Source organism: Rhinopithecus bieti, unplaced genomic scaffold, assembly GCF_001698545.2.
Source record: "Rhinopithecus bieti isolate Rb0 unplaced genomic scaffold, ASM169854v2 scaffold_21703, whole genome shotgun sequence".
NCBI classification, from domain to species: Eukaryota; Metazoa; Chordata; class Mammalia; order Primates; family Cercopithecidae; genus Rhinopithecus; species Rhinopithecus bieti.
The window spans coordinates 7,475,665-7,494,556 of record NW_016812332.1 but is presented as its reverse complement, the minus strand read 5'-3'; the positions used below and the strand labels follow the sequence as shown (position 1 = coordinate 7,494,556).

The window sequence follows — 18,892 nt, the reverse complement described above, 5'->3', positions numbered from 1 at the left end:
TGGTAGATCTCCTAGTGTAAGAATCATATCTTACTTGTATTTCTGTATACATTCCCTGGTACAGAGTAGGCCCTAAGTAAAATTTATATATATGTAACCTAGTTCCTTTCTTCTTCTCTTACTTTTTCTTGCCACTCTGCCTTTCAATCACTAATCTTCAGCTCCATGGATTTCCATTCTGTTTCTGGGACATGCCAAGCCTTATTCTAGTGTGTTAGCAATTTTTCTTCCCCTTAGTTCCAATATTCTTTCTTTAGAAATATTTAGTTTGCTAACTCTTGTTCATCACTTCTTAGCTACAACATAGAATCCTCAGAAAGACCTTTCTTTTCCCTATCTAAAAGGAGACACCCTTCTACTTTCTGAGACATCACCCTGTTTATTCCTTTATAAATTTCTGTAAAATTATAGGCTCACCCTTTAGAGGTACCCTCTCCTAACTATCAGTGCATTTCCAGAATCTGCCTATCATTATTTACTTCTAGAGTTTTACAGTAGATGTTTTGTTCTGTCTTGTTTAATTCTGTCATGAGTTTATGGTGGCTATCTGTAGAAAGATTGCTATGCTGGAAGGTTAAACAAAAATGTCTTGATATTTAAAAATTCTGAACAAATTCTGTATCACTAGAGCAGTACATGTTCCTTTAGGTATTTTCTTAAAAATAGGGGGCTAAAAGTATATATTTTCAATAGTTACAATCTTCATATTTGAAATATTGAAGTCTATTTTCTACTGTTAATATTTCCTTTGTACTTCTGCTCCTAAACTGTGGCCTTATTTTATTTATTTATTTATTTTTTTACAAACTGCTATTTGTAGGTCACTTCAACTAAAAAAACCTTAAAGTTGGCTAAGAAACTTACAACATGGCCAGGTGCAGTAGCTCACCCCTGTAATCCCAGCACTTTGGGAAGCCAAGACAGGAGGAACCCTTCAGCCTAGGAGTTTCAGACCAGGCTGGGCAGCATAGTGAGACCTTCTCTCTATAATTTTTTTAAAGTAGGTAAGAATGGTAGCATGTGCCTATAGTCCCAGCTACTCAGGAGGCTGAGGTGGGAGCATCGCTTAAGCCAGGGAGGTCAAGGCTACAGTGGGCTGAGATAGCACTACTATACTCCAGCCTAGGTGACAGATACTGTCTCATTAGAAAGTAAAATAAAGAACAAAGAAAAAGAAAAAATTACAGGGAAAGTCTTAAGCATTAGGAGTATCTGACTCAGTGACTAAAACACTGCACAGACTGTGATAGCAACCCAGATCCTATATTTCCAGAAAACATTTGAGTTAAAAATTCGCTGATATATTCTCAATCAAGAAAATCATCCTGTCTATAACCCATTTTTCTTTTCCTTAATTACATTTTATATTCCAAACTTACAAAATGATTAGTGCACATTATGAGCAAATTACTTTCCAACTTCATTTTAATTAACGATGCTATTTTTGGAGATACCAGAGCAGTGACACATATAACTCAAATAGCTTTGATATTTATATGTTTGTTACTCTCTTTTTATGTTAAAATGACTCTTTTATTCTCTTAGAATTTATCAAAATCATGACTCTCCTGAGCTCCAAGTTAGTATGCTAAGCTTTATTTCAGAGCAAATTTTTGTAGTTGAGAACATGAGGGGTTTATAACGGCTAAGTCAGCAGACCTTTAACTACAGTTATAATAAAGGGCATCTCAAGCGGAGAGATCATGCTCTCAGAAAAACCTCCACAGTAATATCTTCAAGCTAAAGAGGAACAAGAGCCCCTGATTGGCACTTTGTTACTTGAATGGTCCCCCACTGATGAGGCAGAAAGGACATTAAGGATGATTTTAGAGCAATCTGAAGTCTCGCTGATGCCAAACTTAAAGCAGTGACAGCCGTAATGCCATTTCTAAAATATGCTCTGGAATCATGAAAGCTTTGCTTTCCAGGACACCCAGGGCATATTCTTCTTCCTACTTATTACTTGTAAAAGGCTCTCTTTATCATTATGTCTCCTGTCTTCCACTGCTCAAGAAAAATAGGGAATCGTCTTCATTTCTATGCAGCACATCCTTTCTGCCATTGATGCCACAATATAAATGTGTTTTATTAAAATTAAAATATTGGTTTTACATTCCATCAGAATAAAAGTGAAGTCTCATTCCCATTTTCAGTCTTGTTTTCTCACTCTCGTTTTCTTGTACTGTACTTCAGGACACCGCCATTAACAGATAGGCCACATTCCCAGAGACTTTAAATTGTGTCAGCCTTTCCTGAACTCTCAGTCATGAGACAATAACAGAAGGCAAAGGACTTTAAAAAAAAAAATAGGTGAGGAGATGCTATGCTCCCCTGGGAATAAACCTTTTTCTTGATCTTGTGTCAGAATGATGCTGAGAAAAATATATGTGGTGTCTTATCATCTCACAGCACATGGCTCTTAAAAGTCAAAAAGGCTTTTATACGTTGAGGAAAGTTAAAGGCCTAGAGAATTACTCCACAGTATCCAACTCTGTTTAAAAAATAAAATAACTAGGCATATCCTGCATGGCGTTCCCATGGACCTTTGTCGGCTACAAGGCATGATTGTTTCCCTTTGTAATGCTAACTTTCAGGCTCCTGTTAGTATTTTTGGAAAGTAGAGAAGCATGTATTCTTAGTTGCCAAAATTGGCTCCACAGAGCAGCATGCTTTGCAATTTGAAGGTTAAATTCCTTTCAAAGAGACTTGTTGGAGCTGCTCTTCTCACTCCTATTAACTAGTGGAACTGTCTGACCTTTATAAGTGCAAGTCAATATTCACACTGTCAGAGGAGTATCAGTGGGAGTAATCTTTTCAGTCCCAGAGAGAAACAGTTTGCCACAGGCAGATCATGACTAGAGAAGGGGAGTGGTGAACAGTGACATAAAACACTTTTAAGTGAATTCAAACAATGTCTTTGACACAGCTTGGAATTTTATCCAATTTCAGTTATAACAGTGCCTACTGGTCCCTCTAAACTGCAAAGATGTCGTTTTGATATAATAAAGAGATAGAATTTAAAATGAAGCCTGTTAAGTTGACTCATTCCTTTTTTTTTCTACCCAGGTTTTCTCCCAAATACATGCATTTCTGAAGGGCAATCAGAAATGAACATTATTATTTTTAATGGTTGCCAGTAATTCTCTTTTTTTGCCTTTTGCACCACAAGTTGCCATAGGATTTAAGTCCACAATAATTCTTTCAAGTAAGTAATTTTCCAAGGTGATGTTCACAAAAGAAAGATAAGGAAGGGGACACCATAATGTTGGTTTACATTCTGATTGGCTTTCTCTTGATTAATAAAGCATTATAATTGCATTTGCGATTACCTATATTATTATAGGTCTTATTTTAATTTAAAAATCTATTAGTAGGCTTATTTTGAAGATTGAGTGAATTATTTGATTGCTATTTCTATCAATAGGTAGAATATATTTTTAAAACAAAAGAAATCTTGAGTGTTACTTAACATGTGTTTTTGGTAGTGGTATTAGCGCAGTAAGTTTGAAACTAGTTTGATCATGTATAATAGAATTGAGCAAATGATTTAATATGTTGATATTGTTGGGAATTAGGTTTCTCATCGTGAAAAAACAAAGACTTGAAAAACTTAAAGGAGCCCTCTTTGGACAAATTTATGACAAATTAAGTGTCAAAATAAACAATAATAGAAATACATTAAAGAAATAGCATCATTATTCACAATAGCCAATTTATGGACACAACTTAGTGTTCATTGATGCATGAATTGATAAATTTGTGTGTGTGTGTGTGTGTGTGTGTGTGTGTGTGTGTGTGTGTGTATTATTTAGCCTTATAAAACAAGGAAAGTCTGCCCTTTGTGGCAAGTAGATGAAATTGAAGGGCATATGCCATGAGAAATAAGCCAGGCACAGAAACACAAATATTGCTTGAGATCATCTTTATGTGGAGTCTAAAATAATCAAACAGAGTGAAACAGAGAGTAGAATGGTTGTGGCCAGAGGCTGGGAGGTGTCAGGGAAATGGGGAGGTATTGGCCAAAGTGGGAAGATGTTGATCAAAGACTACAAAATGTAAGCTGTGAGTTCTAGAGATCTAATGTAACACCTGGTAACTATAACCTATAATAATATATTTTAGACTTGAAGTTTGCTTAAGGAGTAGATCTTAAGTGTTTCCACTACACACAGAAGAGTAACCATATTAGGTAATGCATATACTATTTAGCTTGATTGTGAAAATCATTTTATACAAGGTACACATATAAAAATACCATGTTGCACATGTTAAATCTACACAATCTCTTATTTGTCAATCATACATCAATAAAGCTGGAAAAATATATTTATCTCAGTCCATTTGGGACACTATTAAAAAATACCTTGGAGTAGGTAATTTATAAATATCAGAAATTTATTGCTCACAGTTTGGAAGCTGGGAAGTCTAAGATTAAGGTGCCACCAGATTCCATATCTGGTGAGAGCTCTGCCTAAAACATGGTGCCTGTTGCTAGCCTCATATGGCAGAATGGGCAAACAGGCTGTCTTCCTTCAAAACTCTTTGGTGAGGGCATTGATCCCATTTATGTAGCCAGAGCCCTCATGATCTAATCAATTCCTAAAGATTCTACTTCTGAATACAACCACATTGAGTGTTAAGTTACAAGATATGAATTTTTGGGGAACACAAAAATTCAGAATATGTCAATATTGAATTAAGAATCAATCAATGAAGGCATACGAATAGTTATTTTTTAAAAAATAAAAATAAAGATTTGGAGACAAGTATATTTTTTATAAAAATATATAAGGCTTGCTAGGCATAGTGGCTCATGCCTGTTATCCCAGCACTTTGGGAGGCTGAGGCAGGAGGAGAATTTGAACCCAGGAGTTCAAGACCAGCTTGGGCAACATAGTCTACAAAAAATTAAAAATTAGCTGGTCTATATTTTTTAAAAGTTGATAACATATATCATTGGCTTAATTGACAGTGGGTAGAATTTAATATAGGCTCTATATTAGATAATGTCATTGTATCAATGTTAAATATCCTTGGTATGGCAATTTTATAGTGGTTGTGTAAGAGAATGTTCTTCTTCTTAGATGATTAATGTTTCATGCTGAATTAATTAGGGTGAAGTGTCACAATATTTGCAACTAATCCTGAAATGATTTATTAATAGAATAGAAAAGAGAGAGAAAAAATGTGATAATACAGTATCAGCTGACATATATAGGCAAAGGATATATGTGGTTCCCCTTTTGATATAAAATTTGTGAAAATTCAAATGTTCAGTAATTTGTTTACTATGTTCTATATTCCTTATGAAAGAATAAAATAACTTTATCAATTTTGTCATATAATCTGTGGATTACTTGCATTAAGATAGTTAACAACAAATTCCCAATAAGGCAGCCATTTACACAGACAATTAAAATAATCATAGAAATTTAGAGGTGCAAGGGTTTTGAGAGTTAGAAGACATAGAATCATAAATCCTCACTCTTTACATTAGTTTTTTGATCATTTGTTGTCTTTCCTGCATTGCAAATCTCTATCCATTTCTTTTCAATCAGGATTTAATAAGCTTTAGTTTCCCTTAATAAAAAAAATCAAAAAACTCCTTTCCTCAACTCAAAGCCTGTCTGCTTATCCTATTCTCCTCTGTCCAACTAAACCTCATTCACTCTCCTCAGCTGATTCTTCTTCTACACATAGCACCTACCGCTCCAGGGAATCAGCTCTTGTCAAGGACACTGATATCCCCATTGTTGATCCTATAGGTACCCTCCAGTGCTCTTCCTTTTCTTGTGCACCCCCTAAGGCTTATTTAATAAGGTTAACCACTTCTTTCTTCAGGAGGTGGGGAAAAGAGAGGGAACAAATAAACAAAATAACTTCACTTAGCTTTCACAATTCTCTCATTATTTTCTTACTGCTTATTTTAGATATTTTCTTATCAGTGTTCTTATCAGATTATATCGCTTTCTGGTTCTTCAAATGTTTGGGTTTGTCAGATGTCTGTCCTACCGGTCTTTCCTTCTCCTAAAGTCCATAGGAACTTTTATGTGACTTACATTTTCAAAAATCATCTGTATGCTGGTGCCCACAAAATCTTGTCAAAATAAATATCTGTACTAATTATTCCAGTTTACTATAATGCACCTTCTTTTGATATCTTGCAGAGATTTGAAATTAAACATGTCTAGCATTTTATACTTTCATTGTTTCCTATGTTAATGGAAATATTTTAATTAAAAAATATTTATAAAGTGCCTAGTACATTACAGCTATTTTCTGAGGAACTAGGAGTACATCAGTCAACAAAGAGATTTTGTGTTTTTTTTTAAGTTCACACTTTTTATTAACTCATAAACAATTACTTGTCTTCTGATTTGCTGAAGCAGTAAGTCAGGTCACATTTCCCACAGTAATGTCTATTACAGTGACTGGCCATAAAAACTTCAGTACTGCATTCATCTGAAGGACATTGAAGGTGATTAATTTTGTCATTCTTATCTACCTTATACTATTTCAGGACAGCCAGCCTAACCTTCTTTCTCTTATGCTTATTCCACTTGGAAATGGTACAAGGCTTCTTCCTTTTCTTAGCGTCTCCAGAAAGTCTCAGCACAAGGTGAAGTGTGGACTTATTTTTAATGCCCTGGTCAAAATACCCCCCATCTTCCAGTTGCTTACCAGTAAAGATCAGTCTTGGCTGATGAGGAGGAATTCCTTCCTCGTGCTAGATCTTGGCCTTTATATTTTCTATTGTATGGGAGGCTTCAAACTTACAGGTCTTCCCTGTAAGGATTTTTATGAAAATTTTACATTTTGGTGGCAATTGCCCTGCAGATGGCAAATCCAAAAAAGAAGAACAAAAGAGAGAGATTCTTAACATGGCCGATCTCACATTAAGTCATACAAGCCAGAAACCTGAATCGCATGCTTAACATATCCCTCTTCTTTACTACCCCATTAAATCAGCATATGCCCTGAATTCACTTTTTATTTGCTCATTTCTCTCCAAGAATAAAACATTCCTATTCTTTTTTTATCCATAATATTAGGTAATAACCAGAATAAATTTTAAACCCATGCCAGTAAATTTGAATCCATGTCAACTGATCAATTACAACTTCATATTAGTAACTATGCTTCTGAAAGCCAGTCAATTAGTAGCAGCCAGTTACCAATAGCCATGTTCCATACACCCTCACTTTTGGAAATCTCCCAGTTCCTGAGCATTTAATATTATTTCTTTTGTTTCAATTTACTTCTGTATAAAATCAGCAATTTGTTTGGTTCAGAGATACATCCCTACATGCACAGCTCTCCCTTCAATAGCAGGAAGAAATTCAGTTTTAAAAAAATACCTTTATACTGAATATTGGCTTTTTCTTTATACATTTCTATTCTCATTATTATTACTTTAAAGCATATCCACCTTAGTTAATGCAACAGTTCCTTCCTTGGTCTATGGGCACTATCATTTTCTCTTTAATCCATTTTTCAAACCTCAAACAATTCACAATATGAGACCAGTATTACCTTGATAATAAAATCAGACAGAAGCATCATAAGAAAATAAAATTACAAACCAATATCCTTTGTGAAAGTACCTAAAGAAGTCCTCAAGAAAATATAAGCAAACTGAATCCAACAACATATAAAAAGATTAGACACCATGACCAGATGGGGTATATCCCAGGAATTATGCACTGGTTTAACATATGAAAATCAGTCAATGTACTTCATATTAATGAAATAAAGGGGAAAAAATGGTCATCTCAATTGATGCACAAAAGGTATTTGACAAAATCCAATACTCATTCATGATTAAAAACGCTTGATAATACTAGAAATAGAATACAGGTTCCTCAACCTTATATAGGCACTTATAAGTTAACATCATGTTTAACATGAAAGAACAAATACTTTCTCCCTAAGATCAGGAAGGAGAAAAGGATCCCTACTCTTGACACTTACATTTAACATTGTATTGGGGTTCTAGTGAGGACAATCAGTCAAGAAGAAATAAGCAGAATTAAATTGTGAAGAAAAAGTAAAACTATTACTATTTTTGCATCATGAATGGCATGATTTGTATGGTTGTCCCTCTGTATCCCCAGGGAATTGGTTCTAAGAACACTGTGGATACCAAAATTGGCACATTCTCAAGTGCATTATATAAAATAACTTAGTATTTGCATATGATCTACATTTTTCCTCATACTTCAAATCATCTCTACATTACTTATAATACCAACTATTATGTAAATAGTTATGTTATATGTTAATTGGCATTTTTATTGTATCTTTCTTCCAGCAATAATTCAATTTTTGATTGTTGTTAGTTGAATCCATGAAGGCAGAAGCTCCGAATACAGATGGAAACTGTGAATACAGAGGAATGACTGTATATAGAAAATCCAGGGTAATCCACAAAAACAACAAAAAAAAATCTTTTAGAACTAATAAATTAGCTTGTCAAGGCTCCAAGATATAAGATCAGTATAGAAAATTCATTTTATTTCTTTACACTAGCAATGAGTAGTCTAGAAATAATATTAATAAAACAATTCCATTTACAATAACATCCAACCAATAACAAGGAATATATTTAACCACAGAAGTGTAATACCTGTACAATCAAAACTATAAAAGATTATTGAAAGAAGTTAGTGAAGACCTAAGTAAATGGGAATATATCATAAGATCATAAACTGGGGGATTTATTATCATTCAGATAACAATATACCCTAGATTGATTTACAAACTTATTGCAGTCCTTATAAAATCCCAATTATTTGCTCTTACAGAAATTGTCATGCTAATACTATAGCCAAATCAATCTTGAAAAAGAACAAAGTTGGAGGACTCACTTTTTTTTATTTCAAAACTTACTACAAAGCTACGGTAATCAAAACAGTATGGTACAAACATAAGGATAGACATATAGAACAATAAAATATAATTGAGATCCCCCAAACAAACCCATACATTATGGCCAATTGATTTTTAACAAGGGTTCTATGACAATTTAATGGGGGAAATCATGGGCTCTTCAACAAATGATACTGGAACAATTGGATATCCACATGCCAAATAATGAAGTTATACCTGTTTACCTCATTCTGTATACAAAACTAAGTTCAAATGAATAAATGATCTACATTTAAGACTTAAAACTATAAAACTCTTAGAAGAAAATATAGGGTGAAATCTTTGTGACCTTTGTATAGTTTCTTACAGGTGATAACAAAAGAATAAGTGATAAAAAGCATGAATATATTTGGCTTTATAAAATTAAAAGTTGTGTTCATCAAAGGGCACAATCAAGAAAATGAAAACACATGACAGTTATATCCAGAATACATGAATAAATTTATGTTTCAACAATAAAAGCATAAGTTAGCCCAATTAAAACATACAAAAGGACTTGACATTTTTCCCTAGAGAATATAGAAATATCCAACAAACCTATAAAAGATGTTCAACTCCATTTATCACATGGGAAATTCATGTCAAAACCATGATGAGAAACAACTTCCCACCCAACAGAATAGGTAAAATTTTAGAAAAGATAGACCATAACAAAGAATAGCATGCCTGTGGAGGAACTAGTATCCCTCATATACTGTTGATGGGAATAGAAAATGGTATAGTCACTTTGAAAAAAGTGTGGAAGTTCCTCAAAATGTTAAACCTAGAGTTACCATATAACCTAGCAAATACACTCATAGTTATGTACCCAAGTGAAATGAAAACATGTATCTGTGCAAAATCTTGTCCAAGAATGTTCATAATGACATTATTCAAAGTAGCCAAAAAATGGAAACAACCCAAATGTCCATCAACTGATGAATGGATAAACAAATGTGTAGAGTCATACAATGTAGTAGTATTCAATTATAAAATTGAATGAAGTACTGATACATGCTACAACATGAGTGAGCTTTGAAAACATTAATCTAAATCAAATAATCCTGTCATGACAAACCACATATTATATGATCCCATGTATCATGATATGTGATATGACATATCCCATAAAGACAAATACATAAAGACAAATAGATTAGCAGTTTTTCAGGGTGGGAGAGAGGAAGGAATAAACAGTGAGTGCTACAAGGAATGAGGTTTCTTTTAGGATGATAAAAATATGCTGAAATTAGATAGTGGTGATGGGTAAACAAATCTGTGAATCTCCTAAAAACCACTGGAGTATACATTTAAAGGGTGAATTTTATTGTATGCAATTTATTTCTCAGTAATTATTATTAAAATAAAAACTAACCCAGAGTAATATATCTGAAATGAAAACTAACCTATTAATCTTATCTTATTTAACACTTTTCAACAACCTCCCTTTATCAGCCTCTGATAACCCTCACTACAACAATCCAACCTACTCTCACTAAATGGTTTAATGAGGGACTCTCAGCAGTTGATCACCACTTACCCTGTCCCAAACTGAATCAGTCCACGAAATGTTTGTCTCTCTGTCTCTTTAACTTACTTCTTCCCTTCTCATTTGTCTAACAAATCCACTGATCTTTCTGTACGTTTATTCAGTGAGTTACCTTAGAGTCTTTTTCCCACTCTTAGAAGCACACTTACCTGACACAAGGCAAAAAAGGGTAAAAATTAATTGTATAAATTACTGAATGTTTGCTGAGGCATTCTCTATATAAGCTCGTATCCAAATCACTCTTAATGCCAAGAGAATACATAAACAATACAAGTAGTCAGGCTCATTCATGTGGATAGCAAGAACAACTTAAGATTGTATGTTATCACACAATAACTCCGTGTCTCAAGTCAGCCTGGTCCTAGAGAAAGAAAAAAATGTATGGAATGGCCACAGCTTAGAATAAAATGAATAAAGAGTACAGTAATGAAGCTCCACACAAGATTACGAAGGCCCTGCTCTTAGTAATGCCGGTGTTTAGCTTCAAATCCTTGTTTAGACTCAGACCGAATTCTAAAATCTTGAGCATCATATCCAAACTCCCTGAGATCTGGACATACTATCTTTTTTCTAACCTTAAATATTACTTCTACTTTGTAATCCAAGAAAATATAGATACTTTTCATTTTACTCTAGGATATCCTGTGCTTCTTGGTTCCTTTATATGTGCTTGCTCTGCTCTGTCTAGTTGACCCTTTAATTGATATTACTCGCTCCCATTTTTCATTTTTTCTTCAATCTGACATCTTACATCCTGCCTAAAAACATGACCAAATTGTTTTGTCCTAAAATAAATATATATTGAATGCTGGTCTTTCTCTAAACCATTTTCCTACATTTATTCATGTAATACATCATCTTATAGAATTATTGCCAGCACGACAAAAACTTTCTCCCACCGTAGACATCTTAAAAAATGCTAAGGAAAATATAACCACAAATTTTGTGTTCTCAAGAAAATAAGATAATTCTACAGGTGGTGAGAGTGATGAAATAGAATATAATTTTGTTATGAGGATCCTTAAACCACAGGTGTCTTGAGGCTATTTACAGATCTTACTAACCTAGAATCTTGGGAAAATAAAATCTTTCCTGAGATTTCACATGTGCAGGTCTTTCGTTCTCCACTGGCAACTGAAATTTATTATTTATATTACTGATATGGTCCAGGAATGTTAAAACATTTACTTAAAAGTTGTTATTGCCTAGTGCTACCTAGAAGACACAAATGTAAATATTATCTGAAGGAGTTCAACCTCAATTCAGAATGCATAAGATTCCCACATGTAAAACCTACCATAGTTCAACTCACTATAGAAAATTTCCAAAAGGAGAAATAGACAAGCCACCACAATTAAGAATTAGCACCAAGAGGCTGGGCGCAGTGGCTCACGCCTATAATCCCAGCACTTTGGGAGGCCGAGGCAGGCAGATCACAAGGTCAGGAGTTTGAGACCAGCCTGCCAACATGGTGAAACCCGTCTCTACTAAAAATACAAAAATTAGCCAGGCTTGGTGGCAGGTGCTTGTAATCCCAGCTACTCAGGAGGCTGAGGCAGGAGAATCGCTTGAACCTGGGAGGAGGAGCTTGTAGTGACCAAGATCATGCCATTGCACTCTAGCCTGGGCAACAGAACGAGACTCCGTCTCAAAGCAAAACAAAACAAAACAAAAGACTTAGCAGAAATAACAAGTAGCAAAATAAGATCTTTATCCAAAAACTTCAAATTTAAAAATTAGGAAAGAGAATATAAGCTAAGCATGTTCTAAAGATCTAACTAAATAAAATAGTTGAAGAGATAAATTAAGATGCTTTAAAAATATATCTAATATGCAGAATTATTAAAGCAGATTCATGTAATTTCTCACCAAACAAATCTGCAAAAAAAAGGCTTATATTAAATTATTTATTGAGTGACTGCTAGTAATTGAATGATATTATAAACAAATAAATATCAGTAATTAGAGGACTGAATGGATAAATTAAAGTATATCCACAAAATAGATTACCATGCATCTGAACCTTGTGTTATGTATGCATCAGGAAGCTTCTTATGTACTGATTGGAAACTATAGTCATATATTATTAAGTGCAAAAACAAGTGGAAGAGTAGTGTCTATTGTATGCTGCCATTTGTGATAAATGAAAGGGCGAGAACACATGTTTTAATTGCCTTATAGTTATAAAAAGGTCTCTGGAATATAGTATTAACAAAAAGTTAGTATTAATAGTGGGCAATGGGAAGTTTATGAATGAAGTTCAGAAGAGAGTTTTCAAAATATTTTTTTTATAGTTCAAGGTCATGTCAGGAAAGATGTCCATCATGGTTTAACTGAAGATACACTTTCACCTAAGAGATTTTAGCCAAGTATCAGTAAAGTTGAATAAATTAGTAAGGAATGTTGAGGAATCTGGAGATTAGTAACAGTGGGAAGCCATTATCATCCCTGCTATTGATGGAAAAAGGGAGGGCACAATTTTGTAGGAACTCAGTGAGAGCTGCCGGAAGAAAGGGTGACCTGATCAGATCTGTGATTGTAGTAGGGCAGCAACTGAATGCCAAAGCCAAAGCAGAGAGAAAAAAGGAAGCAACATTCACATCTCTCTTCCCTTTAGCCCTCGAATTGTCTGGTGCCTTTCACTGGACAAACTCAATCAGAAGTCAGATAACAAGGAACCCTGGTAATGCAGCCCATAAGGGTATGCCCTGGAGCACAGAGCAGAAGAGAGAAAAAGAATATATGAAGAAATGGATGACAGATGGCGATACACAGCAAAACCCCTTTTAAAATGTTTTTGATGTTCAAATTATGTGACTTATTTACTACTTAACGAAAATACATTTTATATAGAAGTACACATAGAAGAAATTATTTATGATCTGGGAGTATTATCTTTTTAAGTAAAGTATTGATAAATGCAACATCATCAAAATTTAAAACTTTTATTCATCATAAAACACCATAACCAAGTTAAAAACAAAATCTTCAGATTGAGAGGACAGATATATAATGCACATAACTGACATCAGATTAGTAACAAGGATATACAATGATGGTCTTCTAATAATGGATTAAAAATTATAAACAACTCCAAACAACAATGAGCAAAGATTTTAAAATGCAATTTAAGGAAAATGAAATGTAAGTAATCAATAAGCAGAAAAAAAGCATGCTCAAGCTTGCCATTAATTATGCAAATACAAATTAAGATCAGAATTAGATATCATGCTGCATACAGATTTTTTTTTAAATGAGAAGTCTGATGACTTTATGTTAGTAAGACATTGGCACAAAAGCAGTTCTTATACATGGCCAGTGAATAACAGAACATTTGGAAAGCAATTTAGCAATATCTAGTTAAAGTTTAAGATTTACATTCCCTCTAAACCAGTAATTCCATCCAGAAATACATCACCCTAGGGAAACTCTCACTTATTTGCACCTGAAGACATCCGCAAGATTGTTCACTGCAGCTTTGTTTGTAATGGCATAAATAATGGCAAATCGGTTGAATATTTATTAATAGGACAGTGGAATTTTTTGCCGTATTCGTACAACAGAAGAATAGGCAGCAGTGAAAACGAATGAATTAGAGCTGCATTATGAAACTTAAGTGTCACTCAAAAAGGACAAATTGCAGATAATATGATGTATATAAAGTTGAACCATATGCAAAATAACATTATATATTGTTTTGGTATAATAGTAAGGGTGATGCCATATTTAGGATAGAGATTAAGGCATGGCAGATGAGTACATGAAAGATTTCATTGAAAGATGTTCCTTTTTTCTTAAACTAAGATGTGTATGATAATTTCACTATATCTTTATAAGTACTTAGGTATATCTGAAATATAGCTACTAGTAGATAATTTTATTATGCTTTGACATATGTTGTCAGTTAATATCTGCAACTACTCTATGAATGTCATTTTAGTCACAACTATTACAGTAGCAATGACAGATAACAATATCAAAGATAATGTAGATTAACAAAAATAAAAAATCATCTCAACTAATAATGAAATATATAAATATAGAGAGGATCTTAGAGTTAACGACATGTAAAAATATGTTTAAACCCAAATCTTTCTGACTATAGACTTTCTATTGATTCTCAACTCCTACATATAATTTCCAGCTCTACATTCCATTGACACCTCATACCTGCCTTCCCATTTTCTTTACTGCCTCTCATATTCTCTTTGCCATCTTCTGGGTCACTCAAACGTAACAACTTTATATTATTTCTACTTTTTTTTCCTTTTTCTTACTCTCCACATGCAGTAAGTAATTTGCATAATCCCCTAGCATTCATTGCCATCTTCCTTTTCCTGTTGGCATCACTTCTTGTAAGGTTGTTGAAATCATATTTTAACTAGATCTTTTGTTTCCAGCCCGCTTCCTCCGGTAACTTAATTACCAAAGTAATCTTCCTAGAGCCTAAGTACAATCCTATGACGTTCATGATGTAACATTTCTTTTGCAAGTCCAATATATTTCCAGTGCCTCCAAGGAAAATTTATTTCAAGGCCCTGCCACAGTTTCTCAACTGCCTGACCAATCCACTGTGATCTTCCATATATAGCTGCAAACAAGTTCCTGCTTTGCTTCTTGATGGCCTTTAATTTTCATTTGTGAATGCTATTTTGTCCTTGTTAAATAACGTAATTGATTTGTAATTTACTGTAAAACACTCTAATTTCTGTCTTCAAGTTTCTGTGTATTAATATATTTTTGGTTTGTTGCCAGTCACATATTTTTAACATCACTTGAGTCATGGAATACTTCTTCTACTTGTTTTAGCCACCTGATTATTTGACGGCAATTCAACAATTGACTTTGGATTTCATTACATGTAGTCAGCAATACTAGGTCCTTTATAAAACAGATATAATTAGATTTTAATACTTTCTGCCACTTTGTTTTCTTATATATACAATTTCATATCTTTTTGTATTACAGGAGATTATAGTTGTATTTATGTGGACTAATATCATAAATGAAAGCAGATTTAGACAATTTAGGTGCACATTTTGACACACAGGTAATTCATTCAAGGCATGCACATTAGTTGCTGAAGCTCATCAGTTAGAAAGACTTTTTTCTATACAGATTAAAGATTCCAAATCTGAAAAGCCAAAATCTAAAGTGCTCCAAAATTTGAAACTTTTTGAGTATTGACTTGATGCTCAAAGGAAATGCTAACTGGAACATTTTGGATTTAGGATTTCAGATTTGGGCTGCTCAGCCTGTAAATATAATGCAAATATTTCAAAATCTGAAAAGAAAAAATGAAATTTGAAACACTTCTGGTCTCAAGCATTTTGAATAAGGAATACTGAACTTGTGTTATATATTTGATCATTGAATGCTGTAGATAATAGTTCAACTTAAAAAATAAAAGAAAAAGGTCAGAAAAGCAATATTTTTAATATTTGTGGCATTTGTCACAGGCTTAGCAATGTCAATTGATTAATTATCAACCTTAATTGATCCTAAGCTTGTGAATACAAGAAGAATGCCACTATCACTTAACAATTCATTGTCACGAGGATTATTCCTTTATACAATTTTTTTCTTCCTTGTAAGATGCCAATGATTATAAGACATTCCAACTCTTTAATTATAGCAGGTTGGCAAACATTTTTTAAAAGCTACATTAAGTGCACTATTGCTGTATAATATTGCTCAATTTCAGAAATATTTGACTAAAAATTTATGTCGATTGTGTAGTCAAGAATATGCAGAGCTTAGGAATTAGCCATTTATTTAAGAGATTATTTATGGGTGATTATACTTTGTACTTCTTTGTTTCTAGATGGCATTTTCTGGTAGACAAAAACTTTGAATTTGCTTATTTCTAAGTAACAAGTGTAGAAGGGTGTTAGCAAAGTGAAAGTTCAAGTCTCCAAGTAGGTATACTTATCTGCTAAAAAGCCATGTAGGAAATACCCAAGAATGTAGGACAGGAAAAGATTCCTTTCCAATTGTGGTACACACAGTTGTCCCTTTTGTACATATGTGGTCTCCATTAGAAAGAATTGGAGTTTCATGTGTGTGTTCCTGTACCAGGACTGAGGCCCCAGTTGTGAAAAAGAGGTTCATTGTCTGCATATTATACGTACATTATCATGTAGAGTTTCAACATTTTTAATACTGTTAGTGGCAAGCACTGATTTTTTTTTTTTTATTATACTTTAAGTTCTTTTCTTCTAGGGCCTTGCTAGGGTTGCATCACTATGAATTCCAGATGAAGAAAGTTTGTTTTCAAGCTCATGAATGGAAGCCCACCAAAGTTTAAACTAATATTCGTTGGGAGTCAGGAACACCTCAGCAGTCTCCTGGAGGATTTGAAAAATATGTTTACACCTCCTGCTTTGCCAACAGTGACAGCAAAACGAATAATTGCTCCCTTCACACGCAAAATGAAAACATACTTAACTGAGGGGAAGTTAAAAACAAAACTGCTCAGATTACCTCAGAACAAGGCATTTTAAGAAGGCTCTTCATTTTATCTGCTAATTTTCAGAGATAAAAGATTATTCTTCACCACATTTTTTATCTCTCTCCCGTGCTATTCTAAACAATATACTGAGCTCATAAAAATATCTTCCCTAATTCCTTTTCTCCAGTCTTCCTAAAAAAGTAAAAAAATAGAGTTTACAATTCCATAACAAAGATATCATTGATATGTTGTAATTAGCAGAAGGATGAAGACATGAAGCTGGATTCAGTAATGTGTTTAGCTCTTACTCCAAGGTTAACAAGAGGCAGTACTGAGTTCATGGAGAGATTATTGGGAAACTCATAATAACCAGGCTCTTTTCCCTCTTCTTGTTCAATCAGTTCCTTGGTGTAGGAAGGTAAGGGATGTGCTGAGATTTCAGGAAAATATTTCATGCATTTTATCTCATCTTTCCTCTTCTTCTACCCACTCAAGTGTATATTTATCTCTCTTGTTGCATTTCATGTTGCAAATTTGCCAGTCTGAACTATGAATTTCTCAGAAGGCCAATCCACAGTATGGTTTTGTGAATTTCATCAGTCCTGTAGAGAATTGTAAGATTGCAAGTACAAGACAGAGCATAGGGGACCATCATAATAAGCCTTACAATGTGCTTACAACTGTGGATGCAATATCAAACTCAAATCTGTATAAGTAAAAATCTATACTCCATTTATGCAGTCACCTTTGATTTAAATTGTGTCGTAAAACTATGCCAATACATATCTCTGTGAGAATTATTTAGCCTTCTGAATGGAAGAGCCCTTAGCAATCTCACGCTTTTGTTACTGTTACTGTTTTTCAAAGTAAGAGACTTAGGCCTCTTAAATTGCCTAAGTTCAAAAAATGGCAGATAATCAAAATCAAGTTTGGATAATGGCAAATTCACTAGCCATTCAAAATTACACTGGTGAATTCTTTCTAGCAATTAGTGATAGAGAGATGACTCATGAAGTTACAAAGAGAAGAGACTGCCAAAGGCCATGAAGAAAAAAAATAAGGTCTTTTGCAAACATACACTTACAGTATCTCTGAATACTCACTCCTCTATTGATCTTACAGATTATATAGCACTCCCTTCCCCTTTCCTCTGCACCCTCAGGTGGTATACTGACTTGTAGATTGTTTTCTCATTAGAGAGCATCCTTGCTTTTCATCCAATTTTTAGGTTCAAAAAATTGTTGTGGTACACAAAATACAACTCAATTAAAGGAAATGTCCAGTATTTAACTAGATAGTCAGATATGTCTGATAGTGCTACTTGTCTGTCTATAAAGAAAAATGCACATTAAATATAACAGGAAAATATTAAATATGAGTTACTATGGGCCTTTAATCACTGTTCTTAGTAATTATGTGAGTTAGTCACATATGTAATCCTCTATTTGCTCAGAAATACCAAAGAATTTTATAAAAGTTCTAAAACCCAAAAGGCAAAAAAAAATTAAAGATATTAATGCAATGTTTCAAAAAAGTTAGAACCAGATGTATACATGGCAAATGACTTTAGGATCCTAAGAAAAAGGTTGGGTACAGTGACTCCTACCTGTACTCTCAACACTTTGGGAGGGTGAGGTGGGAAGATTGCTTGAGGCCAAGAGGTCAGGACTAGCCTGGGAAACATAGTGTGACTTCATCTCTAAAAGTAATTTAAAAATTAGCCATGCATAGTGCCATGTACCTGTAGTTCTAGCTGCTTGGGAGGTTGAAGCTGGAGGATTGCTTGAACCCAGAAGTGTGAGGCTAAAGTGAGGTATGATTGTGCCACTGAACTTCAGTCTGGGTGACACAAAAAGACCCTGTCTTTCATAATAATAATACAATCTAACAGAGATGATTTCATTTTTGCCATTTGACAAGCAGGAAAGCTGATACGAAATCTGATGGCATACTATGGAACACTCAAGAAAGAGCTCTAAGTGTCT

General features: G+C 33.9%; 1 pseudogene; it reads right to left on the bottom strand.

Annotated features, from left to right (window-relative positions):
• Positions 1–6,361: 6,361 nt before the first annotated feature.
• LOC108544647 (ubiquitin-40S ribosomal protein S27a pseudogene) lies at positions 6,362–6,883 on the bottom strand (annotated as a pseudogene).
• Between the last annotated feature and the right edge of the window lie 12,009 nt (positions 6,884–18,892).